The 18,717-nt window shown below is 19.1% G+C and overlaps 1 protein-coding gene and 1 long non-coding RNA gene across 8 annotated transcripts in view; one reads left to right on the top strand and one right to left on the bottom strand.

Moving 5' to 3' along the window:
- The window catches only part of LOC122501958 (calcitonin receptor-like), a 314,998-nt gene that overhangs the window by 261,084 nt on the left and 35,197 nt on the right, over positions 1-18,717 (bottom strand). The window lies entirely within an intron of this gene.
- LOC122501963 overlaps positions 1-18,717 on the top strand; it is a 149,967-nt gene that overhangs the window by 12,082 nt on the left and 119,168 nt on the right. For both annotated transcript variants that reach the window (XR_006301597.1, XR_006301598.1), the window contains exon 2: positions 9,742-9,858. This is a non-coding gene — a long non-coding RNA (uncharacterized LOC122501963). The remainder of the gene's footprint in view (positions 1-9,741; positions 9,859-18,717) is intronic.

An 18,717-nucleotide genomic window follows, 5' to 3' on the forward strand; every position in this document is an offset into this window, starting at 1 on the left:
GATAAAAAATTGTAGACACCCTGAAAATTTTATTAAAATTCGTCGAAAAAATTCATTATGAGAATTCAATTTTGAAAAACATTTAATTTATTCAATAAATTATTTATTTTTGTATTTAAATAAATGAATTCTCGTAGAATTTTCTAATAAAAACTGATTTAAAAATGAATTTCAGTTAAAATTTTAGTTAATTTAATTGAATATTAAAAGCATATTATAGCATGAATTTTTAAAAAATAATTGAATTTTTAAAAGGTTTCAAATTAAAATCTTTGAAAATTTGAATTTTTCATACTTTTAACTGACACTGTAGAATTAATTTCTTTTGAAAAAGTTTAATAGAATCCTGTGAAGAATTTTATATTACTTAAGAGAATAATTGAATTCTTACAAAGAAATTTAATTACATTTTTTTAAATAATTGAATTCAGGTGAAAAAAAATTCTTTAGGGTCAGGGAAAAGTGAGGGATAAACAAAATTAATTTTTTGTGGCAATTCTGCTAAGGAAAAATGTTTATTCAATTTTTCTTTTTTTCTATTCTATTCTTAATTGTTATTAATTATTATTTTCAATTACCTATTATTATTAATTATTATTTTTAATTATTATTATTAATTAATTAAATTATTAATTTATTTATTAATACTAAAAATATAAAATTTCCACTTTCCATGTTTGCAAAAATTTTTCTTTTTTATAATTTGAAAGCTACTCTAAAGAAAAATTAAAAACAACTCTTCGTTTTTTTTAATGCTTGTTTTCTTTGTATACGCATTAATCGCGAGAATTGTTACAATTTCCTTTTTTCGCGTATATATATATATATATATATATATATATATATATATATATATATATATAGATAATAAAAGTGTTATCCTTCAAAAGCTTTCTGTTTCGAAAAAGATAAACAATTCAAGAAGTAGAAATAGAAAAATGCGAGAAAATGCTTTCAGAAAAATGCGAAACTAATTGGAAAAATTGCCCCACTTGAAAACAGTGCGAGACAATATTTTCTCGTTCATTCACTCATTTTAATAAAATATAAAGCATTTTTCACATGATCATTTATAAAGATTAAACAAAAATTGTATATAGCAGCTCTCATACATCTTTCTCATCTTTATACGCACTCGTTAGTTTTCATTCTTTTTAAAATAAAATTTATTTTTACTCGAGACTAATATTCATTATTTTCTTCTGCTCTTGTGAATTCTTGCAGATTTTTTATAATTTTTAACAGATTATTAAATTTTTTCTCTTAATTATAAATTTATAATCACAGTTTTCTTGAAAGTATCAAAAATTTCAATGTGCATCAAATTGATATTGATGACAAATATTTAAATCAATTTTTGGTATCATTTCACTGCAATTTAATAATTTTTAGTTAACAGTGAAAAAAATGGTAAATTTATATATATTTTTCTTTTTTTTGACGTTGGTTAAAAAGTTACATTTAGGATAAGGATTTAAAAAAAATTTCAAACGGAAAATGAAACTTTTTATTCCTGGAAATCAAAAAACTTTATAAAAATGTTTTGATGTACAAAAATTTGAAAAATGCTTTGAAAATTATATTTATTATAAACTGACAATAATTTGAAAAAAGTAAGAGTTTAATTAAATTTTCATAATAAAGAATGACAGAATATTTGTGAAAAACGAAATTAATTGCTGGGAAAATAATAATTTATTTCATACGGTCAGTTTTAAAAATGTTTTGAGAATAATAATTTATAGTTCGCGGTTTTCAATTATAATTTATGATTATACTCGTGAAAATGGTGATGCGCGTTATATGAATGTACTCTGAGGTAGCGAGGCACAAGATAATGCGTATAAAACCGCAAATACCAACTGAATTAATTGCTCTTGAACCTACATATGATTTAAAGGATGGCTTGTTACGAAATATTTCACTTTACACTAATAGAGCATTTGTGGTAGTATTAATTATTAAATTTTAACTCAATTGTCTCTAATAAAGTAAAATCTTTCAAGGCAAACAAATCCATATCATTAAGCGCATTATTGTTTAGTTTTACATAAATATTTACATATCCCGCAGAGAAACAATAACAGGATTGCCACAATTCAAATTTTCAAAGATTTTAATTTGAAACCTTTTTAAAATTCAATTATTTTTAAAAATTCATGCTATACTGCATTTAATATTCAATTATAATAACTAAAATTTTAATTGAAAGTTGAAACTCATTTTTAAATCAATTTTCTATTAGAAAATTTTACGAGAATTCAATTATTTAAATACATAAATAAATAATTTATTAAATAATTGAATATTTCTTAAAATTGAATTTTTTTGAAGAATTTTAACAAAACTTTTTTAAAATAATTTAATTCTTACGGCGAATTTTAAAAAAAATTTTAAGAATAAATGCAACTTTCTATCATTTTATTTTAAATTGTATAAAAAATAATTGAAATTCTGCGATAAGTTTTGTTATTTTAATAAAAAATTTTTTAAAGAATTAAATTCCTGTGAAAAATTTTATTTGTAAAAATAATTAAATTTAGGAGAAAAATATTATTATTTATAAAAATAATTAATTTCTTGAAAAGAATTTTATTCAAATTTTTTTAAATAATTGAATTTCTCAGAATTTTTTAAAACTTTTTGAAAATAATCAAATTCTATCGAGAAATTTCATTTAAAAATTGAAAATAATTGAAATTTGACGAAGAAATTTATTAAATTTTCTTTTAAATAATTGAATTCCTGTGAATAATTTTATTTACGTGAAAATAATTGAATTCAGGAGAAAAATATTTATTATTTATGAAAATAATTAATTTCTTGTGAAGAATTTTATTCAAATTTTTTTAAATAATTTAATTTCTCAGAATTTTTTCAAACTTTTTGAAAATAATTAAATTCTATCGAGAAATTTCATTAAAAAATTGAAAGTAATTGAAATCTGGCAAAGAATTTTATTACATTTTTTTTAAATAATTGAATTCCTGTGAAAAATTTTATTTTTGAAAAAAATTGAATTCTTCGGAAGAATTTTATTTCAATTTCTTAAATAATTCAATTACTTGGAAGAATTTTTATTTTTTACAAAAATATTTGAATTGTTTCGAAGATTTTTATAAACATTTTTGACAATAATTGTATTCCTAGGAAGAATGTAATATTTTACAAAAATAATTGTATTCTATGATCAATTTTATTATAAATTTCCACGTTTATAAAGCATTTTAACGAAATTTTTTTAAAAAATTAAATTCTCGAGAAAAATTTTATTATTTATGAAAATAATTGATTTCTTGTAAAGAATTTTATTAAAATTTTTAAAAATAATTGAATTTTATCGGGGAATTTTCAAAAAAATTTTAACAATGAATGCAATTTTCTATCATTTTATTTAAAATTGTATAAAAAATAATTGAATTTTTCAGCGATAAGTTTTGTTGTTTATGAAAATAATTGAATTCTTGCAACGAATTTTATTAAAAATTTTTTTAAAGAATTAAATTCCTGTGAAAAATTTTATTTGTAAAAATAATTAAATTTAGGAGAAAAATATTATTATTTATGAAAATAATTATTTTCTCGTGAAGAATTTTATTCAAATTTTTTTAAATAATTGAATTTCTCAGAAGTTTTTAAAACTTTTTGAAAATAATTAAATTCTATCCAAAAATTTCATTCAAAAATTGAAAATATTTGCAATCTGACGAAGAATTTTATTAAATTTTTTTTTTAAATAATTGAATTCCTGTGAAAAATTTTATATTTTTGAAAAGAATTAAATTCTTGGGAAGAATTTTTATTAAAATTTTTTAAATAATTCAATTACCTGGAAGAATTTTTATTTTTTACGAAAAAAATTGAATTGTTTCGAAGATTTTTACAAACATTTTTGACAATAATTATTGTTTTCTTAGGAAGAATGTAATATTTTACAAAAATAATTGTATTCTATGATAAATTGTATTATAATTTTTTAAATTTATAAAGTATTTTATCAAAATTTAAAAAAAATTGAATTCTCGAGAAAAATTTTATTATTTATGAAAATAATTAATTTCTTGTGAAGAATTTTATTCAAATTTTTTTAAATAGTTGAATTTCCATAAAAAAATTTATTATTTGTAAAAATAATTGAATTCTTAAGAAGAATTGTATTGATAATAATTGAATTGTACAGGAAAATTTTATTAAAACTGCAATTTTATTGACTACATCTTATTGTAAAGAATTTTGTCAAAATTTTTTTAAATATTAGAATTTTTAAAAGAATTTTATTAAAATTTTTCGAAATAATTGAATTTTTTAGAATTATTTTCTTCAATTCTCAGAATATATTTGAATTCTTTCGAGAAACTTCATTAAAAAATTAAAAATAATTGAATTGTCGCAAAGAAATTTTAAAAAAATGGTTTATTTATTAAAATTTTTTAATAATAAAATTATTTATTGTTTATTAAAATTTTGTTTAAATAATTGGATTATTTTTGAAAAATTTTATTAAAATATTAGATATAATAACATTAATTGAAGTGATGAGGAAAATTTTTGAAAATAATTGAAATTTTGCCAAGAATTTTATTAAATTTTTTGAAAATAATTGAATTTTGAAGAAGAATTTTATTATTTATAAAAATAATTGTATTTAATAAAAATCCCTTAATTTTATTTCCATTTGGATAAAATTAATTTTATTACATAGAAAACCATAAATTAAATTCTTTCAAGAACAGAAATTCGAATTTTCATTTTTAAATTAATTAAAAAACTTTCTACAAAAGAGTAGGCGTCAAAAAAAGAAAACTTATTTCAGGTTAAAAAGACAACCGAAAAAAGTCGACTGCAAGTTAAGAACAGCAAAAATGAAATTCACAATTGAAGAAATAAATATCTTTCTCTCTCGTTATAAACACTGAATTGTGAATTTTATTTTTGCAACACGAAACATTTATTCACTTGTTCTGAGAAAATGCATATAAAAGCTGTCAGAGTACTTGGGGAATTGCTGTTGAAGAGCCGTCACTAAGAACTTTTTAATTTAAACCAGAAATCAGAAATACAATCGAATAAAAAAAAACTGCAAAAAAGTGTTTGCAAAAAAAAAATTTACCCATTTATTCGAAAGTTCGTTTTTTCAAACGGTATTAGCAACTTTTATTTTATTCAAAAAAAAAAAAATTGAACAATTGTCAAACTTTGATGAAAGTCAAAGTCACTATAAAAAATAGTTCACAGTCCTTTTTTTTGTTATTTAAAATTGCAAAATTCCCTTCCGAAAAAGTTATTTCAAGGATTTTTTTTTGTTCTGTTTTAATAAACAATGATGCACTTTGTGATAAAGAGAAAAAATATTCCAATGCCTCTGAACAATAGCATTCTTTACGAATATAATAATACCTTTTGTTACTGTTAAAAAAAGAGTCGTATAAACTTTTCGATAAAATTGATTTTAGTTTTAGATATTTTTTTTATATATTTTATATATTTTAAATATATAACAAAAAATGTGACAAAAATCATAAATGAAATTTTAAACAATCATTTTGGTTCATTTTCTTGTAATTGAAACCAAAAATAGATCGAGATCTTTATAACAGTGTTTGTCTATACGTGAAAAACTATCGTCTATAAATATTTGCGCATTTGATTTCAATGTGTTTTTGTGCTTTTAACGTAAACGATTTCATTTTGACATTAGGGAAGCGTATATAAATTTTAGTACTATATCTGTCATAAAAGTATACGGATTTCAGAGAAAAAGAAAAAGTACATCGGTAGAATTGCATTTTATATTCGCGCGTGTGAAAGCTTGTAAAAAAAAAATTCATTTTTCCCGATAAATTTTTTATTTTTATTATTCAACTTCTTTGGAATGTCTCATATTATAGCAATATAAACACACCAATAATTCGCTGAAACTTGTTGTCAACAAAAGTCATAAATAAAAACTATTAAATTATACTTTTTACACAAATTTATACGTTCTTGTCTGCGAAACAATTTTGCACATTTTTTTTTTATTTTTATTTATTTTAATTATTGTTATTTTCATTATTCTTCTTATTTTTATAATTATTATAATTTTTATTATTATTATTATTATTATTATTATTATTATTATTATTATTATTATCATTATTTTTATTATTATTATTTTCATAACTATACTTTTGTTATTACTTTTTCATTACTTTTATCATTATAATTATTATATTCAACTTATTATTACTATTATTATTATCATGCAAAATACAAAATTTTTTATTTTGAAATTATTTCAGATTCGAAATATTTAATAAAATTCTTCGCTAGAAATTTTCATAATCAATAAAATTTTTCGCAAGAATTCAATTATGTTTAATTTAACTAATTATTGTTTATTTTTCAAAAATTTTAATAAACTTGTTCGCAGGAAATCAATTATTTTCAATTCAATTTTCATAAAAAATTAATTAAAAAAAATTTCAGATTCAAAATTTTTAATAAATTTATTGCAGGAAATTTATTTTAAAAAATGTTGAATAAAATTCTTTAGAAAAATTTAATTAATTTCAATATTCATTTTTAATAAATATTTCTTTAAAGAATTCAATTATTTTCATAAATAGTAAATTTTTTTGCAAGAATTCAATTCTATTTGATTCAATTTTAATAAATATTTAATAAAAAATAATTTCAAATTCAAATTTTTCTTTTAATTCACTTTTTAACTAATAATAAACTAATGAATTATTATTATTTATTTACAGAAATTTTAGATAATTATTGTCAAGAAATCAATTACTTCTATTATTAATATGTTTCCTCGTAAGAATTCAATTATTTTCAATTCAATTTTAATAAAAAAAATTTAAGATTCAAAAATTTTTTAAATTTACTTTTTACGTAATGAACTAATTATTTATTATTATTTACTATTTTCAAAAATTATAATAAAATTTTTTGTGAGAAATAAATTATTTTTTATAATTATGACAATTTCTTTAAAAATTCAATTAAATTTTAATAAAATTATTCCCTAGAAATTTTCATAATCAATAAAATTTTTCGCAAAAATTCAATTATTTTCAACTCAATTAATTGATATTGTTTATTTTTTTTTAAATTTTAATAAACTTGTTCGCAGGAAATCAATTATTTTCAATTAAATTTTCATAAAAAATTAATTAAAAAAAATTTCTAATTCAAAAATTTTAATAAATTTTTTTGCAAGAATTTTATTTTTAAAAATGTTGAATAAACTTCTTTAGAAGAATTTAATTAATTTCAATTCAATTTTAATAAATTTTTATTTAAGAATTAAATTATTTTTATAAATAATACAATTCTTTGCAAGAATTCACTTCTATTTTATTCAATTTTAATAAAAAATTTATAAAAAAATAATTTCAGATTCATAAATGTTTAAAATTCAATTTTAAGGGCATTTGAACCTTGATGACGTTACAGTTTGTGCAAAGCATGTGTGACGTCATCAAGGTTCAAATGCCCTTAACTAATGAACTGATTAATTATTATTATTATTTATTTTCAAAAATTTTAATGAAATTATTGGCAAGAAATCAATCATTTCCATCATTTATATAACTCCTCGTAAGAATTCAATTATCTTCAATTAAATTTTAATAAAATGAATTTCAAATTAAAAAATTTTTAAAATTCACTTTTTACGTAATAAACTAATTATTTAATATTTTACAAAAAATTGTAATAAAGTTCTTTGTAAGAACTAAATTCTTCGCAAGAATTCATTTTCTTCCATTCAATTTTAATAAAATTTCTCCAAAGAATTCAATTACTTTTAATATAATAAATTCCTTAAAAAATATTTAATTATATTTAAAAATTTTGTAATTAAATTCTTCGAAACAATTGAATTATTTCAAAAAAATTTAATAAAATCCTATACAGAAATATTAAATTATTTCAGGTTCAAAATTTTAAATTAATTTTTTAAATAATTTGAATTTCTTTCGAGAAATTTTATTATAATTTTTTAAAAATAATTAAATTCTTTCAAAAAATGTTATTAATTATGAAAATAATATTGAAACCTGGAAAGAATTTTATTAAAATTGTATTAAAACTAAGTGGATTTTCATAAAGAATTTTACCAAAATTTTTCAAAATAATTTAATTTTTGCGAAGAATTTTATTAAAAGTCTTTAAGGGCATTTGAACCATTATGACGTCACAATTTGTGCAAAGCACGTGTTCTAAAATTGTGACGTCATAATGCTTCAAATACCCTTAAAGAATTAAATTCTTTGGGAAAATTTTCTAAATTACGAAAATAATTGAAATCTTTCCAAGAATTTAATTAATATTTTTCAAAATAATTGAATTTTTGCGAAGAGTTATATCAATTTTTTAAAAAAATATAATTGAATTAATTATTTATTTATCAAGAAAGTTCAATGAAATTATATTGAAAATAATTGAATTTCTGCGAAGAATTCTAGTAAAGTATTTGAAAACAATAAATAATTACAATTATTCAGTAAATCATTTAATTAGTTGAATTTTTTAAATTTTAAATCTGAAATTATTCCAAAATTAAAATTAATATTTGAAAATAAAAAACTTTTTTAATTTGCACAAAATAATAATAAATTAAATAATGCGTAACATTTTTTCTAGTATAATAATTAAGATTAAAATAAAAAAATTAAAATAATAAAATAGCGTCAAATATGATTTAATTTGTTATGAAATAGATAAAAAAATACGTCTGAGTAGAAGCGGAAAAAAATTGTTAGCACCAAGAAATAATTCTATTCTTCCACTATATAAGTGGAGAATTAATTAATTAATGACAACAAATGAATTATATAATTATGAAAAAAGGACGTGCGCAGCATATTATAATTAAATTCGTGAGAGAAAGACAAAAGTTGAGTAAATTGAATAAATCGCAATATTATAGAGGAACTATTTTTTGTTATACTTTTGTTTGATATATAAGGAAATACTCTTTACGAACGGAAATTAATTTTCCTGTTTGCACCATCCGTCCTCTATATATAGTGCTATTTAATTAGATCTTCTTGTTCGCAATACGCGAAGTATCCTTATACCTTTGGCATGCTAATTAAAAAAAAAAAAAAAAAATACGAATCGCTTATAATTTTCTTTCTTTTTTCACTTTTTTATTTTATGAAGAGAGAGATATTTTCTCCTAAATTATATAGTCCTGTACCCGCATGTATACAAAAAAGTTAATTTTACATTTTTCTTAATAATTTATTTATTCTAATCATTCCGTTTTTATTAAATGAGAGTAGAATTTTATTTTTTTTATATTTTAGTCATAATGTTCATGTTTAACTTTTCGTTTTTATTAAATTAGAATAGTATTTTATTTTCTGATTATTATAAAATTTTTCTAAGAATATCAAATTGAGACAAAAAACGAATCAAAAGTGTTGCAACACTTTTGATTCATTTTTTGTCTCAATTTGATATTCTTTGAAAAATTTTGTATATTTTTAAATTTTCTGCTTCTATTAAATTATAGAAATAGAAATTTCTTTCTTTCTTCAATTTGATACAAAAATAGATAAATTTTTTATTTTGATTCACATTTTTGTATCAAATTAAAACACTTTAGTATCAGTTTGATACTTTTAAGAAAACTGTGTTGCTTTATATCTTAATTTTTATCAAGTTAATTATTATTATTAAAATCACATAATTTTTAAATAATAAATAATAATGTTTACTTCTATTATTATTTTTCAGGTTCCCTATAAGGAAACCGAATGGATATCAATAATAATTCTACTAATCTACTCCATCCGAAATAGATGATGATATTAGCCAAACTTTATAAGGATATAAAGCAATTATCAGAAACAAGTAAGAGACATCAAAATTCCCAATTAGAAAATTAAGGTCAAATTATTTTTTTTAAAAATAGTCCTTTTTATAAAAGTGTAAAAAATTTTTTTTTTCAAATGAAAATATTTTAGTAATTAAAGTTAAATATTGTTATGTAGAGATAGAGTAAAAAGCTTCTTCCACTCTCGTTGCAAAATGAAGTAGCAATTTGTAGTTGTTGTGAATTTATGTATATATATGTATACTAAATCCTACTAGACAACTTCTCTGCAACAAGTTAATATTAATGGTATATGTATAGTGGAGAATCTCCGACCAATTAATTCCCTGTCTACCTAGGATCAGTCCTTTGTATATATAAGCAAAATTTAGTTCTATGTTTGAAGCAACGTTGCTTTTGATGGATTTCCCGTTAATCTATTTCTAAATAATCGCTCAAAAATTATTATAAAGACTTAATTTGCAAAATATTAATCGGGTTAAATTATTATTCACGCGCATTAAATTTAAATAAATTTTTAAAAAAAGAAGAGAAATAGAACCAAATATATGCATTTTATAAATTTATTTAATATTTGTATTTTTCTATAAATTTATTTTTATTTTGGGGTGGTAATCAATTGGTTAGAATTCAAATGGATAAAGAAAAACTACATACGCAATTAAACTGCACACAATTAAAACTACATGCAGGCAAAAAAAAAATTATTAAAATGACAGAACTGAAGAAATTTAAACTGCATACAATTAAAAATTACAAATTACAAGAATATTTGTAAGAAACTTAAAAAATATTTATTTAATAATAGGTATAAATTTATTTGTGACAAAAAATTATTTTTAAAATAATTAAATTTCAAAAGATCACAGTTCTTCTAAGGATATCAAATTGAGACAAAAAATAGTTACTTCGCAACTATTTTCTCAATTTGACTAATTTCAACTATTTTCTCAAGTTTTTTGTCTCAATTTGATATCCTTTGAAAAACTGTGATTTTAAATTGAAAGTATTTTGAAAATATTTAATTCCAATGCTGGACAAATAAATAACGATAAATATTCAAATTTTATTAAACAAAAAAATTAATGAAATTTGAAAAATTTAATTTAGAAATTCTGAAAAATAAGGTTTTTAAAAAAACGTCATTAAAATTTTTTGAAAATATTTAGTCGAATTCCCGATAATAATATTTTAAAAAATTGGAAAAGAGAAAATATTCTCAAATTTTATGTAAAATAAATTTTATATTTAAAACAATTTTATTTTCTCACTATGAAACATTATTTTGAAATATATTATTGGAATTTTTCAAGAATTAAAATTAAAAGATTAAAAACTAAAAATTTGGAAAATAGTTAAATTTTACAAAAATTTTTATATTTAAATAATAAAATTATTTGAATTCATTGAATTCGAATAAGAATTGATTTAGTAAAGAATTACGCAGTTAAAATTTTGAAAAATAATTGAATATTAGAAGCGTCATGACAGGAATTTTAAGAAATAATTAAATTTCCAATTCAAATAAATTTTTAATGATTTTTAAATTGAAATCCTTTTAACATTTTAATCGCCGTAAATGAAAAAAAATATTTAAATGTTTATTTTAAAAAAATTAATAATTTATTATCTTCCTTTACAAATAATTAAATTTTTAAATTATTTTACTCAAACATTCTAAAAAATAATTTACTTTTGGAAAAAATTATAGTTGAATTCGAATAAGAATTGATTTAGAAAAGAAGTGTTCTGGCAGAAATTATAAGAAATAATTAAATTTTTAATGATTTTTAAATTGAAATCTTTTCAACGTTTTAATCACCGTGAAGGAATAATAATATTTATAATGTTTATTATAAAAAAATTAATAATATATTATTTTCCTTTAAAAATTATTAAATTGAATAATTTTATACAAAGATTCTAAAAAATAATTGACTTTTGGAAAAATTGCAGTTGAATTCGAATAAGAATAAAATTGATTTGGAAAAGAATTTCACAGTTAAAATTTTGAAAAATAATTGAATATTAGAAGCGTCATGACAGGAATTTTAAGAAATAATTAAATTTCCAATTTAAATAAATTTTTAATAATTTTCAAATGGAAATCTTTTTAACATTTTAATCGACGTAAATGAAAAATAATATTTAAATGTTTATTTAAAAAAAATTAATAATTTATTATCTTCCTTTAAAAACTATTAAATTGAATAATTTTATTCAAAGAATTTAAAAAAATAATTGAATTTTGGAAAAATTGCAGTTGTAATTTTTAGAAACAATTAATTTTCAGAAGGTTTTGCAATTAAATTAATTAAAATTACACTTCTAATAAATAATAATAATGAGTTCTTAAATAATTGTTTAGGAAAAAATTATTAATCACAGGAAATGAAAAGTGTTGTTTTAACCTGAATTCGGGTGAAAATAACACGCAACAAATTTTACCCTCGTAGGGTAAAATTTGTTGCGTGTTATTTTCACCCGAATTCAGGTTAAAACAACACTTTTCATTTCCTGTGATTGTTTTACCAATTTAATGTAGAAATTCTAAAAAAATTAGTTTTTTGAAAAATTGTATTTAACATTTTTTTTTTTTTTTTGAAGATAATTAAACTCCCGAAAATAATTCAGAAAATTGAATCAATTAAAAGTTTTGTCAAATTTCATTTAAATAAATTTTTTATTTGAAAGAATAAATTCTTAATTTTATTACTTTAAAAATTATTTTGAAATATAATCGAATTTTTGAAGAATTTTATTCTGATAAATTATATTTTAAAACAAATAATAAATATTCATTAAATTTCAAAAAGAAAGTTATAAAAATGGTCCTAAAATACAAAATAATAGAAATTCTGGAAAATATCTGAATTATAAGCAAACTATCTCTTGAAATTTAAATTAGTAATAATGTTTACTAACTTTTAATTAGTGACTGATTTTTTGCTTTCGAATTAGTAAATTTTACTATAATAAATTAGTAGAAACAATTATTTATTTGTAAAATTTACTAATAAAATTAGTAAATTAATGTAAAATTAATGTTATAAATTAATGTAAAATTAATGTTATAAATTAGTAAATTAATATAAAATTAAAGTAATTAAACAAAGTAAAATTTTTACTAATAAATAATCATTTCTACTAATTTATTAGTAAAATTTACTAATTCAAAAGCAAAAAGTCAGTCACTAATTAAAATAAGTAAAAATCATTTTTTATACTAATTTAGATTAAGAGAATATTTAAATATAAATAAAAAGTATATTTAGTATATATAAATAAAAAATATATATACGTATACATGACCTGAATACACACTTAACAGAGTACTAGATTTTCCGATATTGTCGGCAATGTCACAAAATCTTGGCATAAATTGCTTTGCAGAGGCAGAAGGTCCTTTTGAGTGGGTCATAAGGTTGCAATTCATGAAACTCGAAAGAGAAGCTCTTGAGAAGCTTAGAAAATTATTTTCACTCAAATATATATCAAACTTTTTTAAATCAAATAAGCTTCTAAAAAACTATACACACAATTTTTTTCCACTTCTTCATGTATTATTTTAGAAAACAAGTTTTTAACAATAGTAAAAATAATGACAATAGTAATAACAATAATAACAAAAATATTAATAACAATTGTAAAAAAATATAATTGTAACAATTTTACTTGAAAATTTTATATAAAAAAAAGTATTTAAACAAAAATAATAATAAATAAAACATGGAAATTTAAATACATTTAAAATACATTTTTAAATACATTTCCAGTAACAATTCTTTTTTATTAAACAATTTTCGATAAAATTAATTTTAGTGCATATAATTTTCCTTTAAATTTAATTTTATTTTACATGATTTTCGTTTAAATTTATTTTATTACAGTTTAGAGGCTATAAATTCATAATTTAATGTCGCTAAACTCTTTATAATAATAAATTATAAAAGTTCCATTATTCAAAAAAATAATAACGAAGAGATTCTGAAACTGGTTTTGTAAATCTAATCTACTTTATTTACGGTTCAATGAATTGAACATAATGCATAATATAAAATATATATTTGCAGAAGGTTTAAAACTTTTTTCAACCCCCTCTCTCAAAAAAAAGAAAATTAGAATAATAGATCTAAAAATAAATTCTATATTTATAATTTAATTTAAATAGAATTATATCAAAAGTTTATTTAATTTCAATTGTAAACTATTTTTTGTATTTTATTTTATAATATTTTATATTTATACGAAATAACTCTCAACTGTAATAAAATTAATTTATTTAAGAAATAGATATGTTCCTATAATAAAAATAAATTTTAATTAAAACTTATATAATAAAAAGATTTTCAATTAAATTTTCTTAACTTAAATAAAATTACACCGGAAAAAATGTCTTTGATTCAAATAATCGACTATTATCAAAAATAAATTTGCTTGAATGAAACAAATAGTTAAACAACTTTTATTTAAATTAAATAAATATTTTATTTGAGTCTATAATTTCAGTATTTAATATAAAGCAAATAAGCAAATTTAAACAAATTTATTTCATTTACTTTTAAATAAAAATTATTTGATACACAAAAATAATTATTTGATATAAGTGATTATTTATTTGAATCAAATAAATTTGTTTTATACTTTTTTATTTATATTTTTCATAAACAAAAAAAAATTACTCGTTGAAAAATTCTTATTGAACAAAAGAAGCTTTTCTTTTACAAAAAATTAAGCTTTTGGTAAAAAATAAAAATTAAATAAAAAATTGAAAGTTTAAAGTAAGAAAAAAAATTTTACTTCAGTAGTTGTTAGCTTCGAAAAGAAATCTTTAAAAGAAATAAAAAAAAAAAGAAACATTTTCATCGCAAATAAGAAAAGAACTTTGGTCCTTTGAAAAAAGCACTGTCGAAACTGATAAAAATTATATTCTGATAAAATTCTTCTCTCGCAAAGGAAATGATCCGTGAGGAAGTACTATATATAAAGTTTCTTCAAAAAATATGTCAAAAGAATCATTAGTGTCGAAGAAAAATGTCTTCTTTTCGAATTCTTTTTTGAAAACCGCGCACAGATAGCTCAATGTAAACTTTAATCTACTAAATGCGTCTTTGTTTGTTTGCTCGTCTTTTTTTTTCTTTATTTTATAATAGTGTACCCTTCATGCCACGAAAGTAGACTTTAATATTGTTTCCTGCTTTTATGTCTCTCAGAATTCTATTTCCTCGTCTTTTTTTTCTTCTCTTCTTTTATTTTATCAATTTAGACATCGATTTTATTTCTCACGGGCAAAATGACTGTAGACAGACTAGACAGGTTAATTAAGAAAATTAATTAGAAACCTTCTTTAAATCTGAGCTGCAATTAAATTTTCAAGACTTACAATTCTTATTAAAAAAGATGATGACATTACAAACAATAATAACAATATTTATGTTAATAATGATAATAATAATAATAATAATAATAATAATAATTTATTATTTAATTAATTATTTCTTATTTAATTATTATCCATTACTAGCAACAATTCGCGCGCTACTAACTTTTCAGGAAAAAATTAGCAATTTTAAAAATAATAGAATTTAAAAATTTGTAATTCAAATTTTTATTGAAAACATTTAAAAAATCCAATTTTGGAAAAATGACAAATAATTGCAGAAATTCAATTATTTTCAAGAGAGATAAAATTCTTTTCATAAAATTCAATTATCTTTCAAATTTTAAAAAAATTCTCGTCCAAATTCCAAGGAACTTTATAAATAACAAAATTCTTCACAAAAGTTCAATTATTTTCAAATCAATTTCAAATTCCTAAAAATAGTACGAAAACATTTAATTATTTTCATAAAATAATAAAAATTTCTCAGGAATTCAATTATTTACAAATTTGTTATAAATTCCTTCGCAATAATTCAATTATTTTCATAAAAAATAATTAAAAATTGTAGAAAATAATAATTGATTTTAATTTCTCAGGAATTCAATTATTTGCAAATTTTTTATAAATTCCTTCGCAATGATTCAATTATTTTTATAAATAATAAATTTTTTTTAAGGAATTCAATTATTTTCATAAAAAATAATTAAAAATTGTAGAAAATAATAATTGATTTTAATTTCTCAGGAATTCAATTATTTGCAAATCTTTTATAAATTCCTTCGCAATGATTCAATTATTTTTATAAATAATAAATTTTTTTTAAGGAATTCAATTATTTTCATAAATAGTATATTTCGTAACGAGTGCGAGCAGTTGGCAATTTTTGAATGAGCACTTCGCCTACAGTTTGTTCCAAAAAAAGTGCTCATTCAAAAATTGCCAACTGCTAGCACTAGTTACGAACGATATTTTTCATAACAAGGTGCAAAAAAGTGCCCTTTTTTGCACCGCGTTATGAAAAAATAATTAAAAATTGTAGAAAATAATAATTGATTAGAAATTATGAAAATAATTTTGAGAAAGTTACTGTAATAATATTCTTATAATGTAAAACAATGATTTTATCACTCGGGCATTTTTAATTATTATAAAACATGAAGAAATCATTACAAAGATTTGAATTTGAAATTTTTGAAATTCTTCATTCCTATATGGAAAAATAATATTGATTAAATATTTAATTAAAAAAAAAAGTTATTGATGTTTTCGAATATTTTTTGCAATTAAAGAAATTTGTAAATAAACGTAACAGAACATTTTTTTGAGTAAAATTTTTTCCTTTATTATATTTTCTAAAAATTTAAAAAGTTTCAATTTCATTTTCAATTAAAATTTGTAATTGACAAATAGAATAGAAATTATTATTAAAATTATTAAAATTTATTATTAATTATAATTAATTATAATAATTAATTATAATTAATTATAATAATTAATTATAATTAATTATTTATTATTATTAAAATTATATTATTGAGAAATATAAAATTATGTATAAAATGGGTACATTTCCTTTTTTTTTAATTACAATTTTTTAACAATTAATAATTTTCTCATATCTTTTATAAATAAAAAGGAGAAAAATTTGCATAATTTAGATCAGTCGAACGAAATTTGTTATAGAAAAAAGCATATAATAAACAAAATTTATTTGTTAATCATAATTTTTTTTTATATTTTCTAATTGCAAATATTGTTTTATTATAAATCATGATAAAATACCTGCATTTTTTCGATCTGTCAAAAAAAAAATCAAAAAAAAAAATAAATAAATAAAAGCATACACAAAAAAAAAGTATTATTACATAATAATAATTAATAACAAATAAAAAGTAAAATAATTGTGATTATTTACTTGTCTTGTTATTGTTTGAATTGAATTAAATAAATTTAACGTTAAAAAAATTCTAATTTTCTAATTCTAATTATTTATTATAAATTATCTATTTATTTAATAAAGACAACAAATGGCAAGAAAAAACAAATAGCAAAATGAAATATATAATTATAAACAATATACACAGAAAAAAATTTTTTTTAATTCAAAGAAATCAGTTTCTTCGATTCGTTTTGTTTTATTCAAAATAAATTTTTCTTTCAAATAAAAAAGAGTTTTTTTTATTCAAAGAAAATTTTTTTTGATTTAAACAAATTTTCTTTGACTCTAAGAAATTTGTTCTGCAAATCAAAGAAATTTTGTCAATGATATACAGGTTCAAATAAATAAATAATTTCTTTGAAACAAATAAATTGTTTTTGAATCAAAGAAATTTTTTTTTTGAATCAAGTATATTTTCTTTGAATCAAAGAACAAATTTCAGTCGAAGAAAAAAAGTTTTCTAAATCAACAGTAACTTTTTTCTGGGGGTGTAGGTAATAATTGAGGCGTTCAGTCAAATAACTCGATCTTCGCTCGGCTGAAATTTGTGAAGCCAGTCAATGGCATGAAACATAGGGGGAAAAAAAAATTCAAAATTTCGATATTTGAAAAACGCTATCTTAAAGAAAATCAAAAAGCACAACTTTTTTCTTATTGTCATTTTTTTATAGAACGATTATTTTTTACAAAAAAAAATAAAAAGTGAAAAATTTTTATTCTAAAATTTAATGAAATTTTAAAACATAAATCGCATTATCTACTACAAATATAAATGAATTTGATTGCAATTTGGTATGTATACTCATTAGGGTCTCCTGAAACTGAAAAAGTCTTAAAATTTTGAAAAATTATTCATTGTTTATATTTTTTTTATTATAAATGATGACGTGTCAACAATGAAGCTTTGTAACTTTCAACGAGAAAAAGTATGCGGGGAAGTTTTGAGTTCAGCAAAGTTGCAGTGAGAAAGTTGTTCCTAAATATTTAAGGAAGTTTTTTGGAAAATTTCAAATAAATTAGTTAACAAACAAAAAAGTTATGTAATTTTTAAAGAATGCGCGCGCTGCGCGTTGACTTCAACTTAACCTATAGAGACGTGAAATATGTCTATTTTCACAATTTTACCACTCACATATTAAGCAGTTCATTTATTTCCATGCTTTATTATTTGAATAATAATAATTTTATTTGTTTACAAAAATTAGCACATTAAAAAATTTGACAATTTTTTTTTGTTCAACTAAATATATTTATACTTTTCAGCAATTTTTATTTTTACAATTATTTCACACAATATTTAATATACTGAGAAAATTTGTACTTTTTTTAAATATATACATTATTTTTCTACGTAATATTTTCCTATTAAATAGATTAGTAATAGACTAGTTATAATTAAAAGTTTATTGTATGGAAATTTCTTAATAGCTTTGTTTATAAATAATCACAATAGCAAGAAATGTAAATAATCACTTCTACATTTTCATTGAAATTATTATTAGAAATTATAAATAGTATATTTTGAAAGAGTACAAATTTTCTCAGTATATTAAA

Source organism: Leptopilina heterotoma, unplaced genomic scaffold (assembly GCF_015476425.1).
Source record: "Leptopilina heterotoma isolate Lh14 unplaced genomic scaffold, ASM1547642v1 Lhet_219, whole genome shotgun sequence".
Lineage (NCBI taxonomy): Eukaryota > Metazoa > Arthropoda > Insecta > Hymenoptera > Figitidae > Leptopilina > Leptopilina heterotoma.